We start from the raw sequence: 18,744 nt of genomic DNA, 5'->3' as shown, positions 1-18,744 counted from the left end.
ACGTCCACCACAGGACTTGCTACGTCCATGTGACTTAGACCGGGACTTTTAAGAGTCCTTCCCATGACTATCATTATCTTTCTTGCCACTTCTGCCACCTCTAATGGATAAAGCATGTGAACTATGGGAAGCATCATTGTTTTTTCTATTAATTTCTTCAATCAAAAGAGCACTCTCTACTGTTGAAGCATATTCTTCATGATGGAATGAAATTGGCTAAAGTGAGCAAACAATGGGGTCACCTCCTTCATGCAGAGATCCATCAACTATTTAAGCCAATACATCTATGAACCAGGGCTCTACCTTGCATAAAGTTCTTGAATCTTTTCCCTTAGATTTCATGCACTTTGATCTTCATCTTCATCAACAACAACATTATTATTGACCTCTTCAGAGAGTGATAAAATGATAGTGGACTTGCATAGTGCATCTAAATCAACCCAGTCATCATCCATATTCTCAGGTTTAATACCTTTGTTTCTTAGTGGCTTAATCTACAATTTCTATACCAAAACCTACCATATTTGAGATTTTCAGTAGCCATAGTTGGTGCCATCCAACTTGGCAATGTTAAACAAAGCTGCATCTTTGAGATGAACAGTCATAATGAGTCAAATAGAGGCAGACTATGGAAAAAAAGCCTACTATAATTAGTAGTAAATAGGTCAAAACCACTACCAAAACAAGTTGAAAATAAGAGAATTGCTAGAAAATAGTACCAAAAGTACATCAAAAGGATATGATTAAGCTCAGTAAATACATCACGGTCCGCATAAAACAACTTGCTCTAATAGATTAGAGCTATGAGTAAATGAGAGCAAACAATGAGCTAATAGAGATCCAATGATAATAGTGACTGCCAAGTCCAATTCTGCATCAAGCAGGCATAACGGAGGCACTATGACAACCAATGAACATGAGCCACAAGGGTATTGTTGCAAAATCTTACCAAGCTTCCTTATGTTCCCCAACTACTGAATCTTCTTTGTATCACTTGAAACATCAACATTTCCCTATTTGGAGCTCAACATTGTCACTTCTGTCAGTTGCTGCCATAAACTCAATTTGTGGCCTGCAGGACATACCCTTCATGGAGGACTTGAATCTATCTCTAGAGGTAATATCTTCACAATCCTTCTAATAATATCCTCCTAACATCAAGGCTCTCCCTTTTGTGGACTCAAAGCTTGACATTACCGATCATTCAATGCAACATTATAAAAATTCGTCAGTTCTGCCCAAAAATGCACATGCCTGCGTTTACGTGATCTGTGCGTGACAATTTTGTAGCAATGTAGATGATGATCATAGGGCTTTTATAGAGCATAAAGAGAACTTCATTTCCATAAAAAAACATTTGAAAATGATCCACGGTAGCTCCTGAAATCGGTTTAAAACCATCCCTGGATCAAAATCCTAATCCAGGAAGCCATAGCCAAAGCTTCAAAATTTGACATTTTTCACAGTTTCTTATCACTGAAGTTATCAACTGTGATTTTAATCATTGAGGAATACTTGGTAAAGTTCATTACAGTTCTGGAAGTGCTCGAGGAAGCTCAAAAGTCACCCACAAAGTTTGTGAGAGAAAGTAGATCAAATACACACTAGTATCCATTAATAGTCTACTAGTATCAATATGACACTGATCCTCTTGTGTCTCTTGACACATTAAAATACAAATTTTTTTCTGGTTAATTGAAACTTATCAACATGGTAGAGCTTGAGCAAATAGCTAAATTCAATGGTGAAGGTTTTCATGCTTGGAAGGAGAAGACCGTGTATCACCTTATGCGAAAGGACTTGTGGGACATGTTTGAAGATGATGCAGATAGCAAGAAGGAAGATGATGAATATGGGTTCATTGAAGAAGACTAGCTCAAAACTAAAGAATGGAAGAAGATGAATAACAAGGCACTAGGCATCATTTCGTGGGGACTAAGTGATGATCTCCTACATCATATCTCTATCATTAGAAATGTTAGAACTACTTGGGAGGAACTTAACAGGATGTTTGGTACCCAAGCAAAGAGCTCAAAGGTAAAATTACTCATGCAATTTTATAAACTAGATATCAAAGACAATGCCACTATGACCACACACATTAACAAGTTCAAGAGCCTAAAAATCGAGCTTGCAACTCTTAAGAAGAATATTGATGAAGATGAAGCAATAATTGTACTGCTTGCAAGTGTAAACAAGGATCCATATGAGAATCTTGTGTCCACCCTAAGTAATGCTCCCAGTCTCTCACTCAAAGATATTGAGCACTCACTGCTTGATGGAGAAAGCAAATTTAAAACCAAAGATGTAAAAGAGACCAGCTCAAGGGAAAATCTCCTATACACCAAAGGAGCTACTGGACCCAAAGGAAGAGGTCAAGGATTCAACACCGACAACAAAAGTCGAATGCAATGTCATTATTGTGGTAAGAGTGGCCATATTTCCAGTGAATGTTTTCACAAGAAAAGAGCACATCATAGGCAGAATGACCACCACCAAAGTCAATTCATGAATGAAGAAGAAGAAAAAGATAATTTTGCTACCATCAACAACTTTGATAGATTGTTCTAAGAAATTTGTTTGCCATAGTGGATGTTGTAAAAACCCTATTGAAAATGTAAAGTTTCAAGCCTTAACTTGACTAGGATGCCAAAGGGCTAGTCTCCAAGGCCACCATGTCATCATGTAGGGGGGTGCAAAAGCCAACAAGGGTAGAGATTCATCATTTGAGGGAGGGTGTTGAGAAATAGACAAATGATGTATGCTCCAAGAAGAGCTATCCTGAATCCCATATGCACACTGAGGAGAGTGGAACAACCCAAATTCTATAAAGCATTGTACTTGACTATCACTTTCAAATGGAATGAATACAATGTCATGATGCTTTGTACTTTTAGTTAAGTGTCTTGAATTTGACAGTCCTACACAAGATTGTGTTTATGAGTCCAAGTTTCCATCTTGGAACCTAATTCACTTGTGTAATAGTATGTCTCTACTTGTCTATGTCATCATGAGTTTGGTCCTTATCTTCCACCCGCCATAACTTTTGCCATGCTCTAGATCTGCATCTTCTAACAAGTACAACTAATACATCCCTTGACTAATAAACAAGATGTACACACCACTGGTAAGACCTAACAAGGGTTGGTGTATGCTCAATCAAGATGGATCAAATCATCTCATAAGCATCGTCATCATCCTCAAGATCATAAAGTAGTCCGGTCATCCGTGCACACACAAATCATAAGGGAGCTATGTAGGTAAACTCACTCAAGATCTTGTCCTTTGCTTATGCTTGCCATCTACATTAAGAAAAATGGGGGGCAACAACCCCCCATCATCTGCGTGCACACAAAGGATGGGGGGACTATCACCCCTCTTTTTTTTCTACGCATTATGTTGATGTAAGAATTTTATGTGAGACGACCAACACATAGGCCATGATACATGTGTGTGTGTGTGCATGTGTATGCACATGTGAGTAGATGTGCTTTGCTGCTGCAAAGAATAGGCTCCATTGTAAAATAGTGAGGCTCATTTGTTTGCAAAACTTGTTGGCTAGCAAATATGTTGGGGCCAACTAGTAGTATGTTTTTCTATCAACACAAGGCCTCAGTGTGAGAGGCTAATCCTTTTTCCTCACTTAGAATAGAATGAAATTCACAAGTGAAAAGTTTTGGATTGACTTACATTCTTTATGATTCTTATATCTTCTAACTCAAAGTTTTAGTAGTAAGACCTCTCTCTCTCTCTCTCTCTCTCTCTCTCTCTCTCTCTCTCTCTCTCTCTCTCTCTCTCTCTCTCTCTCTCTCTCTCTCTCTCTCTCTCTCTCTCTCTCTCTCTCTCTCTCTCTCTCTCTCTCTCAAGAGTCCTATATTTGACCCGTAGAACAATTTAGATTTTTTAGATTTTAGTTTGGTGATTTTGATATATCCAACAGCGTGTTTTATAAGGCCATTGTGTATCATGGAGATTGTATACGTGTGAACTAGGGTTGAAAAGTCTTCAAATAAATCTTTATTGGAACATGTTCTTTTAGGTACATCTCCATTTTGGCACCAACTATAAATGGCATAGCTACCCTATGACATGGCATGCCAACTCTTTTATTCAACCATCTCCAAAAGAACATGCTTTTAGGTACATGTCCATTGTTGTACCAACCATAAGTGGTACATGTTCTTTTATGTATGGATTTTGTGTTGGGATCTTTTACATCTCATATTCCAACTTTTTGCACCAAAAATGTATAATCTTATGAACCAATTTTCAGTGTAAATTATTTTATGTAATTGTGAGTACATGCATCTTATAAAGATAAGACCTTTTTGTAGTATATCCCATAAGTGGTATGAATGTCTCCATGTTCTTTTAGGTGCATCTCTATTGTTGCACCAGGTATAAGTGGCATACCTCCCCTACTACATGGCATGCCAACTCTTTTATTGGACCATTTCCAATTAAAAGGATTCCAAATGAACATTATTAATTCACATTAAGAACATCTAGACATTTATATTACCATGATCTTAATCATGACTCGATTCAACTTAACCTAGGACCTAATAAAGCCCCATTGGGCTATCTAAGAGATCATTCATATAGGTGGATGGTAAACTTTTATATAGTATCCTCGTCATGGATAATCTCATTCATTTCTTGGCTGTTAGATCAATTCCACATCCTACTTAGTTTAGGGGTGATTTTTTGGCCTTATCCATGTTCTTGTTGTAATTGGTTGTCACCTAACCCCTTCTTAACCATTGTTATAATTTGTTATTTACATATTCAAGATTTTTTCATTAACATTTGTCTAAAGTAAAAGTATAAGTTGAAAATAATGTTTGATAGTATATGATCTAATTAGTGCTCATTAAATAATAGATCATAGGTTGAGTTCAATGTGCCTAGATTAAATATTTGCATATTACATGGTATGTTGTGCCCATCTATGTGTGTGTGTGTGTGTGGTTCTACATACTTATTGTCTCTATGTACATCATATTTGGAACATTTCCTTGTGGACTAGCTAGATGCCCTCAATTCTATACACCTTGATTGATGGCATGCTAGCAGAGCATTCATTAAGGATCCTACATTATTGTGACTTGTATGGAAAAATTGTTATGCTTTTCTTTGTGTATCAGAGAACCATATAAGAGTAGGCATGACTAGTTTTAGTCTCATGTTGAAGGTGGGTAAAATTCAAGCATCATAAAGTGCAAGGGCTTCTCCCTCAAGATGCACCTTGCTAGGCATCTGTATGGAAATAAAATAGAGTGCATAAGGCTACTTACAAAAGAATCTATAAGGTTCAATAATGCATACACTATGATTTTTTCATAGATTCTAAAGATAGATTACGAAAGTGAGCTTGTAGGCTCTATGTAAACTTTACTGAAATTGAACATTTTCTAAAGCTTGCAATTATTGCATTTTTAGTACCATATTGATTGTAGATTTATGTGCTTGCTAAAAATATCCACACTTTGCTAATTATCGAAAGAAGGAGCAAGATCAATCTCATATCCTACTTAGTTTTTCCAACACAAAAAGTGGCAGGCTTACACAAGCATAACCCTACATGAGGACTACATAAGCAAGAGTAGTGAAGTGGACTACTTGAACTGCTAGGTCATCTATGCAAGTGTAGATTAGACAAGAGCTACACAAATGATCTCATCTTCACTCCCATGCTTACATATTTATTAGTATTTGCTCCACTTTCAATTAATAGGAAGGATGCAAGGTTCAAATGAGGTCTTACATATACAGATGCCAATAAATGCAGTCAAAATAGATTATGGATGGTTTGCCTAAGTTTAGAGTTGATAGGATGCATAAAGTATGTGAAGAAGCATGTCAATTTGGAAAGCAAGCAAGGTATGCATTTCCACATGAAAAGCATGTATGCAAGAAGCCACTTAAATTTATATATTCTAATGTGTGAGACCCTACAAAGGCTACAATCTTGAGTGGTTGCAAGTATTATGTTTCCTTCATTGATGATCATACTTGCAAAGTATGGTTTTACTTTATATGAGTGAGAAAAGTGAGGTGGTCAATAACTATAAAATCTTTACGGCTTTGGTTGAGAAGAAGACAAGGTTGCATATTAAATGTGTAAGGTTAGATGGAGGGGAAGAATATCTCTTCAATTAGCTTTTTAAAAATTTTACAGAAAAATGGTTTACAAAGATAGTATACATGTAGATATAGTTCACAACAAAATGGAGTTTCTACGTAGAAAAATAGGCATATTGTAGAGGTGGCTTGTGTATTGATATCAAAAATAAACTTGGCTCATTACTATTAAGTTGAAGCACTTGCTACTACTATTACAGGATACCCACGGCTATTATACATGGTATTACACCAAAGATAAGTTTACAAGTAGAAAGCTAAATCTATCCCATCTGAAAGTATTTGGATGTATTGCTTATATGCATATTCGTGATGAGTTACATGCTAAATTGGATCTTAAAAAAATAGGAAAATATTTGTGGGATATTTTCATGAGCAGAAGGCATATAGATGTTATAAACTTCATACACGATGCGATCTAAGAGTCAACATGGATATTGTTTTGTGTGAGATGAGTAGTTGGTATAATAATTTGAAAAATGCAGTTGGGAGTGATGAGCATGAGAGTGTGGTTGTGTAGAAAACAAGTCAGTAGTCACAGATATTCAGTGGATCATAAGAGTCTTCTAGTCATGGTTCTATTGATAGACCTTAGACTGGTGGATTGAGATCACATATTACTCCACTAAGTACATCACTAATGTAAAGAAAAGATAAAGAGAAAGTTTTACCTATTATGATAGATGTATCATCAGGTGCCTTTGACCAAAGCTTGGATGAGGAGTTTGGAACTCCATCTATTAAAACACCTAGTATGTGGAAGACACAAGAGGATGCTAAAGCATATGATAGTCTCGGGTAAGTTACTCATGAATATATGTGTGTATCATGTGGGTTCAAAATAAGGTATTTTTAGAATACAATTTTTATACATTTTTTACATATAGAAGGGTGTAATATAAAGTGATTATTTACAAATTGAGTAGAAAAGGGTTATGTTTTATTTAGAAAAAAATAACATATAAGGATATTTATAAATTGGCCTTGAATGCAGGTGATGTAGAGGATACACATGTAGTAACCTCCCCGAGATGATAGTGATCAAGGTCCACCCAGCTCAAGTAGAGTAAGAAAGCCAATGTAGCAATTGACATATGATAGTATGTAGCTCATCACTATGCATACATGGCTAATGTTGTGCATGATATGGAGCCCACTTTCTTTAAGGATATAAAGGATCATGAGTATTGGGATCGTGCTATGGATAAAGAAACAACTCCACTTATGGATAATGACACATGGGAGTCAATGATTTAGACTAAAGAAAAAAAGCTATTAGTTGCAAATGGATTTACAAGGTCCAGATGGATCTATGGAGCGCTATAAGGCATGACTAGTTACCAAAGGGTATGCACACACTCATGGTATTGATTATAAGGAGGCTTTTGCTTAGTGCTAAAATGGCCACTATAAGGTTTGTCATAGTAGTGACTATATCAAAGGGTTGGATCATGCATCAAATGGATGTAAAGAATGCCTACTTGCAAGGGGAGTTACAAGAGAAAGTTTATGTGGAGCAACCGCACCTGGTCATGTGGATGAGAGTCATTCAGATTATGTATATAAGCTTCATAAGGCCTTGTATGGGTTGAAGCAAGCACCCAAGGCATGGCATAATAGGATTGTAGAATACCTTGTTAGCATTCGATTTTGTTTGATGCAAAAATACCATTGGACTTGCATGGTTACATAGATGTAGATTCGGCTCTGGTACTATTTAAGACAAGAGGTCTACTAGTGGTTTTACATTTTCTTTTGGCACTATTACTATTAGTTGGAATAGTAAGAAACAGCCAAAATTTGCATTGTCTAGTACAAAGATAGAGTACATAGGTGTTGTAATTGCACTATATGAGGTAGCTTGGCTACATAAGCTACTTGATGATTTGGGAATATAGATGGACAAGAAGATCACCATCTACTATGATGGCATTAGTTACATTCTAACATTGCAAGCACCTTTTGCACACACAAGAAAGACAATACTACCAAAAAGTGTAATCAATAATTCTAGCAATATGAATGAGAATAATTTTTTGTATTTACATTTTCTCATTACAATGTAAAATTATACAATGTGATGAATGAATGAGTCATTGCAAAATTACAAATTAAAAGGCTAGACTCAAGAGTTTCCTCAAGGGAAGAGGCCGAAAGATTGCAAAGTTGCAACCTAGGCGGTGACATTGTCGTGGGCAATAGATTTGGGTTTGGGATTGGTGGTGAGGCTTGGATTGGGATTGGTAGTGAGGGGCTTGGGATTGGGAGGATTGAGTTGTGTCATCCTCCCTATCATGCCACAAAGCTTTCAATCTTGCCCCACCTTCACCCCCTACGGCTACTTCACATGGTTGTGACCCATTCTCCATAGCTACCCTCAATTATACCGATTCTTCAACATTTATCATATCGACTTCAAATTTTCATATGGCATGATCACACTCATGCATAGACATTAACTAAGATTCTTCATCATATGACACCACCTCTACACTCTCTCTTTGTCACTTCATCTCTTCAAACCACCTCCTCCCTACAACGTTCGACCATGCAAGCTATAATAAACAAAAGGGTGGCGATTTTGAGCTTTTCAACATCAAAGTTAGAGTGGCTTAATATATTAATATCCTAAAACTTTTTTTAAAAATAAAATACAAGTTTTTATTCGCAAAAATAAGTCTACATTATAGAAACCAATCACATTTAGATCATATATAGTATTGAGGATAAGAAACATGTTGAGGCCCATTCTCCACCTACAATTGACACCTTGATCGGGCTATTGTGGGACTCATATAATCCATGCCATCATGGTATCCACAAGGTCATCCTAATTATATAGAATGATCTTCATGTAGCTAACAAAGTTGCATGCAGCCCTAGAGACATAGGCCACGTGTATTCTTGATGACACCTTCAAAGATCACAAACTAACCTCAAAGAAAGGATATAGATATTTATTGTCACTGCTAGTAGTATTTATAAAATAACATATATTCATCTGCATATCGTAAAATATAATACTCTAGTGATTCCTATTCAATCATCAAACAAGATAAAAATTCCAAAGCACTACCACCAAATCTAGGATAGAAGAAGGTAGTGAACACAAACAAAAAATGATCTTGATCAAGGACTTACTACTCATGATAGGAAATGAAAACAACTTGCACATCATTCATCCTCATGTAAGGAATGCTTTCAAAAGTATAGGATATGATTTGCTATCGTCTTGTAGATCCCTCAACATGAGTGGAGCAAAACAATATACTAAATTGTGTAGGAGGGGTGGCAACAAAGTTATAACATAGCTATCAAAAAAAAGGGGGATTTAAAATTATGATTAAAGCAACATACCAAATGAGATCAAGTATAAAGATGCCTAGATAACAAAACATAAGAACTTAATGTTGTAGGGAAAACATAATGGAGTCAATCAATGCCTCTTCATTAGGATTATCAAGCACCCAATGACAAGAGCTTCAAGCTCAACCTCCAATTGCTAACCTCTAAAGGATATAAAGACCAGGATGGGGGGGCACTATGTCCCCCAAGTTGATCATGCACTCAGTGAGGATGGTGTTGAGCTCTCTATCAAGAGCGCACCCATCCAATGTTGAAAGTGGTGGTGTTGGTTAGTGAGATCTACCATGACCAATTGAAGTAGAGATAAAGGATAAAAGCCATGTGGAAGAGGTAGGGGCTATGGTGGTTGGTAAGGTCTACTAGGACTAGCTAAAGTAGAGGCATAGAATAAAGACTGTGTAGAAGACACAAGGGCTAGTGGCTAGTAAGGCTCAGTTGGAAGTACTTAGGGCTGGGGATACTCAAGCTTGGGCTCAAGTTGGGGTTCATGGAGCAAGGGCACGTGGGTTGGTGGGCTTAGATTGTCGGGCTTGGGCTCCTAGTGTAGGGGGACTTGGGCATGGGGCTCGAGCTCAGACTTGTGGAGTAGGGGAACTTGGGCCTAGGGCTGGTGCTTTGGCACTTGGGCTCAAGTTTTTGGGGTGGGGACATTTGGCGTTGGAGCTACAATGAGGGTTCATGGGGCGAGGACACTTGGGCCTAGCAATCAGGCACTTGGGCTAGGGGGTTTGGGGTTGGGGCTCGTGGGGCTCAAGAGGCTTAAGGGGATTGTGGAGCTTGGACCTAGGCTTGGGCACTTCCACTACTCTCTCTCTTTGTAAGCATGTGTTCCTCTCATGGGAGACAAGGTATCTCAGCCTAGCTCGTCATCAATGAAGAGGCAAAATAGTAATATTTTTTTCACATGCAACAATTTGAGATCTCCATAGGATTCAAAAGCCTGTCATAGTGGAGTTGCAAGTAGCACAAGCTCTTGAAATTTCTCGGCATGACCATCACCCTAGGAGCAAGAAAATATTTGCATTCAAAAAATTTGATGAGAAAATATTTGGCAATCTCCTAAAGTGTAAGAATTGCTAAGAAGGTCCATGCCAATGATCACATATTTCTTGAAACAATCTTTGAAAGGGAAAGTCTGGTATTTTAGGCTACATTAGGGTCTCTATCTTGCATAGCTAGCTAAGAACTACATGATGAGCTTGATATCTTCTTCACCTTCCATGACACGGACCCCTACCATGAACCTTGAAACATAGACCATAAAGTACCTCCACAAAGCCACTGAGATTGCTTTGTTACATTTATGAACCACTTGGTGGTCCTCAAAGACAAGAACACTTGGGCAAGAGTCACCACCAAGCGATATAGGTTGCGTTTGGCAAAGGCTTGCCAAAAAACCACTATGGTGATCCCAGAAGACAAGAACACTTGACAAGGGTCATCATCAAGTGATAGAGGCTACCCCTAGAGGCAATGGGTTGCCACAAACTACTTGATGGTGACCCTCAAAGACCATAACACTGGATGAGGATAGTCACCACCATTCAATAGAGGCTGCCCTTGGATAAAGGCTTGCCATGAACCGCTTGGTGGTGGCCCTTAAACGCAAGGACACTCGACAAGGGTTACCTGTTAGCCTACCCATTTTAGTCATGTCAATCTGCCATCTCTTGGTTATGAGCTCTTATATCAAAGTCTAACAAATACATGAAAGCTCTAGCAATTTAGTGTGTACTTCTTTACATCTTCTCTATTTGTGCACATTTTAATGTCGATTTCTTAAGTTTATGCTACCTATGTTTTCCTGTTAGTTTTTGCAAGTGCTACTCTACACCTATTGTGCCACATGAGCATAGTGATAACATCTATTACAATCAAACTGCATTTTTGCAATTGGCCAATAGTTATGTTCCCTACATTGACCAATTTTGTGCATACTATACTGTATATAGCAAAAATAGGCATTGGGAAACTCATTCTCTTCTATAGTTTTTGCTAATTGCACTCTCCATCTGAGACACTCTCCAACTTTGGTGCTACCATCATCATCATTAGCTAGATGTGGTACCTGGGTTGTGTGTAGGGACTAATTAGTCCTCCCCTTATTCATCATTGTTCTTCATTCAATGTTGATTTTATTCCATCTCTTGTTGTCTCTCTCTCTTTCTCTCTATATTCATGTTCCTCTTTTGTTGCACACTCTCACATGATATCATTGCCTAGCATGAGGACATAGTTAAGCTCTTTGTAGTGGTAACCACCCAAACTCCACAATGCAGGTATATACCCCAATTTTGGCTATTAAACACAACCTCTACCATGTGAGGCAACCCTATCTAGTAGGAGGTGACAGTATCTTTCCATAGGAAACAAGTTTTGTTGGCAATTTATAGTCTTGTGACTACAAAACGTAAGTTTTCTACTCCAAATGACAAGTTTCTGACTTGGCAACAATCTTCTAACTGTAGGCAATAGTCTATGCAAAGCACTAGGAAGCAACATATTTTGCACAAGAGGAGCACCCACACATCATCTATAGCTAGTTTTCTTCTATTTCTGTGCTATTGATAGCTAAACACATAATTTCTAGATGATAATAGAATGTCTTACCAATTCAATGGATTTGATGACTCAAAGGAGGAGCTTCTTTTCAAACACTCTTGTGAGTGGAGACGTGATTTTTGTGAAAATCATCAAGGAGAGTCCCCTCCTCCTTGTCCTCCCCCCATTTTATTCATGTATCTCAAAAGGCCACTTCTACTGATGTGAAGATGTATTCCTTAATACATCTAGTGTAGGTGCATTTTCTCCCTTCTTTACCCAAAGAATATTACATGGATGGTTCCAACTTTTCAATATGGTTGTGTAAGGTGGAGTGTATACTTGACACCTTTGATGTGTGGGAACTTGTTTCAGATCCTATCCCCTATCCCAAGGAGGTTCCAATAGATGGGACCTCTATGGATCATGAATGTTATGGAATTGGCTCAACTCTAGAGCCAAATTCTTCCTCTTTATGAGTTTACAGCATACTATACTTATGCATGTTTGCAAGTTGAATACTATTGCAGAAGTGTGGAAGAAGCTTGTGTCTTTATATTAGCATAAGACATTTTCCCATAAGATATCCCTTGAGAAGAAAATTTGGATCACAAAAATGGAGGAAATGAAGTGTGAGCTTGCATCCCTCAATAGGATGATATCTTTTGAAGATGTGGCTATGATTCCCTTGACTCAGCTGCCATCTCCTAGGTATTATGTCTTCTACACGAACCTTATTATATTGAGGACCCATGTTCTTGGCAATTTATAGACTTGTGACTACAAAACGCAGGTTTTCTACTCCAAATGACAAGTTTCTAACTTGCCAACAATTTTCTAACTGTAGGCAATAGTTTATGCAAAGTGCTAGGTAGCAACATATTTTGCACAAGAGGAGCACCCACACATCATCTATAGCTAGTTTTCTTCTATTTCTGTGCTATTGATAGCTAAACACATATTTTCTAGATGATAATAGAATGTCTTACAAATTCTTGGATTTGATGACTCAAAGGAGGAGCTTCTTTCCAAACACTCTTGTGAGTGGAGACGTGATTTTTTTGAATATCATCAATGAGAGTCCCATCCTCCTTGTCCTCCCTCCATTTTATTCATGTATCTACAAAAGGCCACCTCTAGTGATGTGAAGATGTATTCCTTATTACATCCAGTGTAGGTGCATATTCTCCCTTCTTTTCCCAAAGAAAATTGCATGGATGGTTCCAACTTTTCAATATGGTTGTATAAGGGTACTAACTAGTTATGCTTATACGAATCCCTTGAGGGTTATACCCTTACAAGTGATCTAACCAAATTGGTCTACTTGTCTTGCGACAAGAAACGATCTCTTCTTAGAGATGTTAAACTTGTTCTAAAGGTGTAAATAGTTGCAAGACATCACATTACGTGTAAATATGCGATTCATTACCTCTATATACTATAAGGTTTGCAATAACCCTTTCTTTTCTTGCTAAAATCATGATGAATGACAAATTGGAGAATAACTTGCATAAAATTGGTGCGCAGATCGGATGCTGTACGCTTGCGTAGTGAATGCCGGAAGGTCCCCAAGAACAATAGAACTCTACTTTTTGCACAAAATTCAACGTAAAAAGCATGAACGACATGAACAAGAGACCAATTGGGTGCAATCTCCCCCCATACCTTGTATGAGCGTTCCACAAAGCATGTATTTTATGTATTAATCCTCTTCAAGCTCAAATAATAGCCCAAATTACAAAATATCAAGCTTTTAGCTTTTGAGTTTGCTTTAGCACTAAATAGGAATAAAGCTAACGGACAGTGCCCAAAAAGTCTGGCATGCCCAATACAATGTCCAAGTACAAATAACATAATTGTGCGCCCATGCACATACAAAATAATAAATAAATATCCAATGCCTCAATAAATAGGCGTGACAAAATATAGGCGCCATGCCTAAGGTATGCGCCCATCAAAATATAAGTAATAAATCGAATACTCGCTATCCTCCAATGCTTTCCTCCGCCACTGCTGCTATCTCTACACATCAACTGAAGCATTCACAATCGTTAGTAAAATAATACAATTAAACCGACAAAAGTGAATACCTAGCAGTCTTCAGCTACATAAATAAATCAACTGGTTAGAAATCAATCCTAACCTTAATTTATTACGAGTGCGCACTCTAAACTCATAAACGTTTATTAATTTAATATGCATTTTGTGAAATCACCCGCTATGGAATCACCCATGTACACACTAAATTAATGAAACGCCCGAAAAGGACAGGCGTCCCCATCAACTTCTCGCACAAAGAATCCACTTTGTGTATGAGCCCCGGTCATCAAATTTTATGGAATCCACCATAAAACCTCACGGAATCCACCGTGGCACAGAATCCACCGTGAAATATGCCTCTTGGCATCATACCCCCGGGGTGGGATAGCAATTGACCTCAATTGCTATTAGCTCAATGTGGAGCTAACAGAGTGGGGAAAGCATCTAAGTCTCTAGCGTGCATCCATTGTGCTTCTTCTACAGGATGGTTCTTAAATTTGACTAGATATCTAGAATATCTTCGGCCAGTTCTAGTGGTCATAAAATCAGTATCTATGATAGCTTCAGGTTCAAGTATTTCAGTCTCTTCCTCTAACAAAGGTGGATTTTCATAAACAGGGTGCACAGGTAATTGGCCTCTAAAGGGTCTTAATAAACTAATGTGAAATGTGTTGTGAATTTTCTAGTGAGGTGGTAAATCTAACTTGAATGCATTGTCATTAATTTTATGAATGATCCTAAATGGTCCATAGAATCTAGGGACTAATTTCACAACTGGGTGTCTATCTACACTTTGTAGTCTACATTTTTCTATTCTCAACCAAACATAGTCATCAACTTTGAAATTCATTGCATGTCTTTTCTTATTGGCTTGCTTGGTATATGATTGTTGGGCTTTGGAAATCATGGCTTTAACCTCATCAAAAATAGTATTTTGCATACTAGCAATATCATCAGCACTCTGAATTCTATTTGACAAAGATGCAACAGGTGTAGATAATCTATAACCATAAATCACTTCAAACGGTGCTTTCTTTGTAGATGTGTGTGGTGTATTGTTATATGCAAAATGTAATAAATGCAAATGTGTATCCCATGTCTGAGGTTTAGAAATAGTATATGCACGTAAAAGATCTAGTATAGTACTATTAGTGGCTTCTGTTTGTCCATTAGTTTCAAGATGAAATACAGATGAGAAATCAATTTTTGTGCCTAGGTTAGCAAACAAAGTAATCCAAAAATTGTTACAAAATCTAGAATCACGATCAGAAATAATAACTTTTGGTAATCCATGGTTAGTAAAAACAGTTTTCAAAAACAACTATGCTGCCTGTGATGCTGTTAAAGTTTTCTTACATGGAATGAAATATGCTTGTTTACTAAACCTATCTACTACTGTCCAAATCATATCATGGTTAGATTTAGTATTAGGTAAACCAGTAATAAAATCCATAGAAATTTGTTCCCATGGTCTCGATGGAATAGATAAAGGCATAAGTAATCCATACTGTTTACCATGATGTCTCTTAACTCTTTGACAAATCAAACATTCAGAAACAAAATTAGATACATCAGTGTCCATATGCGGCCAATAAAAATCTTCAGTTAATGTACGTAAAGTAGATATGATACCTCTATGACCTTGATATGGAGGACAATAAATCTCATTTAAAACAAAAGATTTGAATGGAACTGTAACACATAATCTCTTTTCATAAAACATAAATCCATCATTATAAGATAGTGAATCAATAGGAATCAAGTTATTTTGAACTAATTTATTCCAATCAGCATGAAAAGTAATATCCCAATGATAAGTATCTTTCATAGCAATCAAAGAATCAAAAGATATAACAGAAATATTATGAATGGCAGGTCTTCTACTTAATGCATCAGCCACTACATTTTCTTTACCGGGTTGATATTGAATGATAGGATGAAAACTCTGAATAAAAGATGCCCATTTGATATGTCGGTCAGATATTTGAGGTTGGCTAAGTAAATGTCTAATACTTTGCTGATCGGTCTTAATCATAAATTCAGAACCCATTAAGTAGTGTTTCCACTATCTTAAGGCTTGTACGACAGCTAATAATTCTTTGTCATATGTGGAATATTTCAGTTCAGAGGGTTTCAGCTTACAACTAGAATAGGCTATGGGATGATTGTCTTGCATAAGTACGGCTCCTATTCCTGATCCACTAGCATCAGTCACTACTAAAAAGAATGGTCTATTAAAATCAAGCAATTGTAAAACAGGAGCATGGGTTAATGCATGTTTCAATAAGTCAAAGGATTTATGTTGATTATCGGACCAATGATAAACAATACCTTTCTTCAGAAGTTTGGTTAATGGTAAAGCAAGTAATGAAAAATTACGTACAAACTTCCTATAGAAACTAGCAAGACCTAGGAAAGATCGTAACTCATGCACATTTTTAGGTACAGGCCAATTCAATATTGCATCTATTTTCTTAGGGTCAACTTTAATTCCATCAGATGATACAATATGACCTAAATACTCAATTTCTGTTTTAAAGAATTCACTCTTTTCGGGATTGACATACAGTTGATTATCTTTTAATAACTGGAAAACCAATGACAAATGCTCATAATGTTCTTTCTCATTTTGACTAAACACCAAAATATCATCAAAGAAGACAATTACACAATAGTGATATTTCAGAAATATACAATTTATCATTCTACTAAATGTAGCAGGTGCATTAGTCAATCCGAAAGGCATCACTAAAAATTCATAATGACCGAATTGTGTCCTAAATGCAGTCTTGAATATGTCTGACTTATCTAGTCTCACCTGATGATAACCAGACTTAAGGTCTATTTTACTAAATATGGCAGAACCTTGCAGTTTATCCATAAGGTCATCAACTCTAGGAATTGGATACCTATTCTTTACTGTGATCTTATTTAAAGCTCGATAGTCAATGCACATACGATAGGTATTATTCTTTTTCTTTACTAACAGAATAGGTGCACCAAATGGAGAACTACTAGGTCTAGTCAATCCTCTATTTAGTAATTCCTCAACTTGACTCTAAATTTCTTTTTGCTCTATCTGGTTATGCTTATATGGTGCTTTACAAGGTGGTTGTGTACCAGGAATCAAATCTATTTTATGGTCTTCTGGACGTGAAGGAGATAAACCAGGTGGTAGATCTTCGGCAAAACAGTCTTTAAAATGTGCAAGAAATTCTTTATGCCTAGGGTGCATATGATTTTCTTTTACTTGCAGTTCATTCACCCAAATGAGATAAGATTTACTACTTTTACGTAATGCACGTTTAGCTTGAGTATGTGAAAGCAGTGGAAAAGCATTAGATGCATGCATACCATACAATGTAATATGTTTTCCTTGAAATTGAATATTAATTGAATGTGTGGAATAATCTATATCTGGATTATGCTGATGACGCCAAGGCATACCTAAAATAATATCACTAGACTGTAGTGGTACAACTAGAAAATTTCTTCTTTCAGTGTATTCACCAATTTGAATTTCTAAGTCATGCACTTCCTGTGTACCATTATACCTAGTGCCTAAGAATGCTGCTTTGATGCGATAATGCGTAGGTACAGTCTGTAATTTCAATTCTTTTACTAGCTTTGTAGAAATAAAATCATGAGTACTACCATCATCATGCAAAATAATCTTTTCCTTTCCATGCACTAAACATTTCATTGTCAATAAAGAATGTGGAGTTGGCATACCTAGTAAAGTATCCGAAGGAGTAGTAGTGTCGTCTTCATCTTCCGTGAAATCAGACATTTCTTCATGTTCGTCTTCTTCCATTGCTCCAAGGTAGTTGATATGGACAGGTGGCTTTTTCGAATGGCAATTTGCTGCTACATGTCCAGGTTGGTGGCATTTATAGCATACTATAGGTTTGGCTTTGGTTACATTGTTTGCAATGACAGGAAGTCTAGGGACATTAGGATTTGGCTGTGGAATAGGCTTAGGGTTTTGATTGGTATTGGATGGTAAAGCAGGTGGTTTTGCCCAATTCTTACGGAAAGATGATGAAGGAAAACGACCTTGATTAAATCTTCTAAAATTTGAGTTGAATTGCTTAGATCCATAGTTACCATTGGCTTGGAATTGCTGTGGACGTCTATCTCTTCCTCGCAGCTTGTCTTCAGTGTCATGAGCTAATGAAATTGCGTCTTGAAGAGTTGCAGGCTTGAACATATTAACTTCAGCGTAGTAATGCCCAAGTAGTCCAGACATATACTTGCGCTTGTGTATCGCTTCAGGTACGTCTTCAAGCATGCGTAACTGGAGTAATGCATTCCAAAAGCGTTCGGTGTACTGAGGAATAGGCTCACGATCCCGTTGCTGAAGAAGATCCCATTGCTTTATGGCTTTTTCATGAAATTGTGGAGGAAGGAAATTCTGCATAAACTTCTTCTTGAAATTCTCCCAGGTAGTGGGACAATCTATACTCTTGCGAACCACGGTCCACCAAAGAGATGCTCTATCCACTAAATGATTAGTGACACACTTGATTTCATAGGTTTCCTCATGAAAGTAGTCATCAAACTGACTAATGAATGCAAGAACGGTTTTTCCCTCTCGAGTGCCATTGAAAGTACGGAATTTGAAATTTCTTTTACTTATCTTTATTTCCTTGC

Source organism: Lygodium microphyllum, chromosome 20 (assembly GCF_053477565.2).
Source record: "Lygodium microphyllum isolate KBCC chromosome 20, Lygodium_microphyllum_v1.1.10, whole genome shotgun sequence".
In the NCBI taxonomy this organism is placed as follows: domain Eukaryota; kingdom Viridiplantae; phylum Streptophyta; class Polypodiopsida; order Schizaeales; family Lygodiaceae; genus Lygodium; species Lygodium microphyllum.
This window is presented reverse-complemented; position numbering follows the sequence as displayed.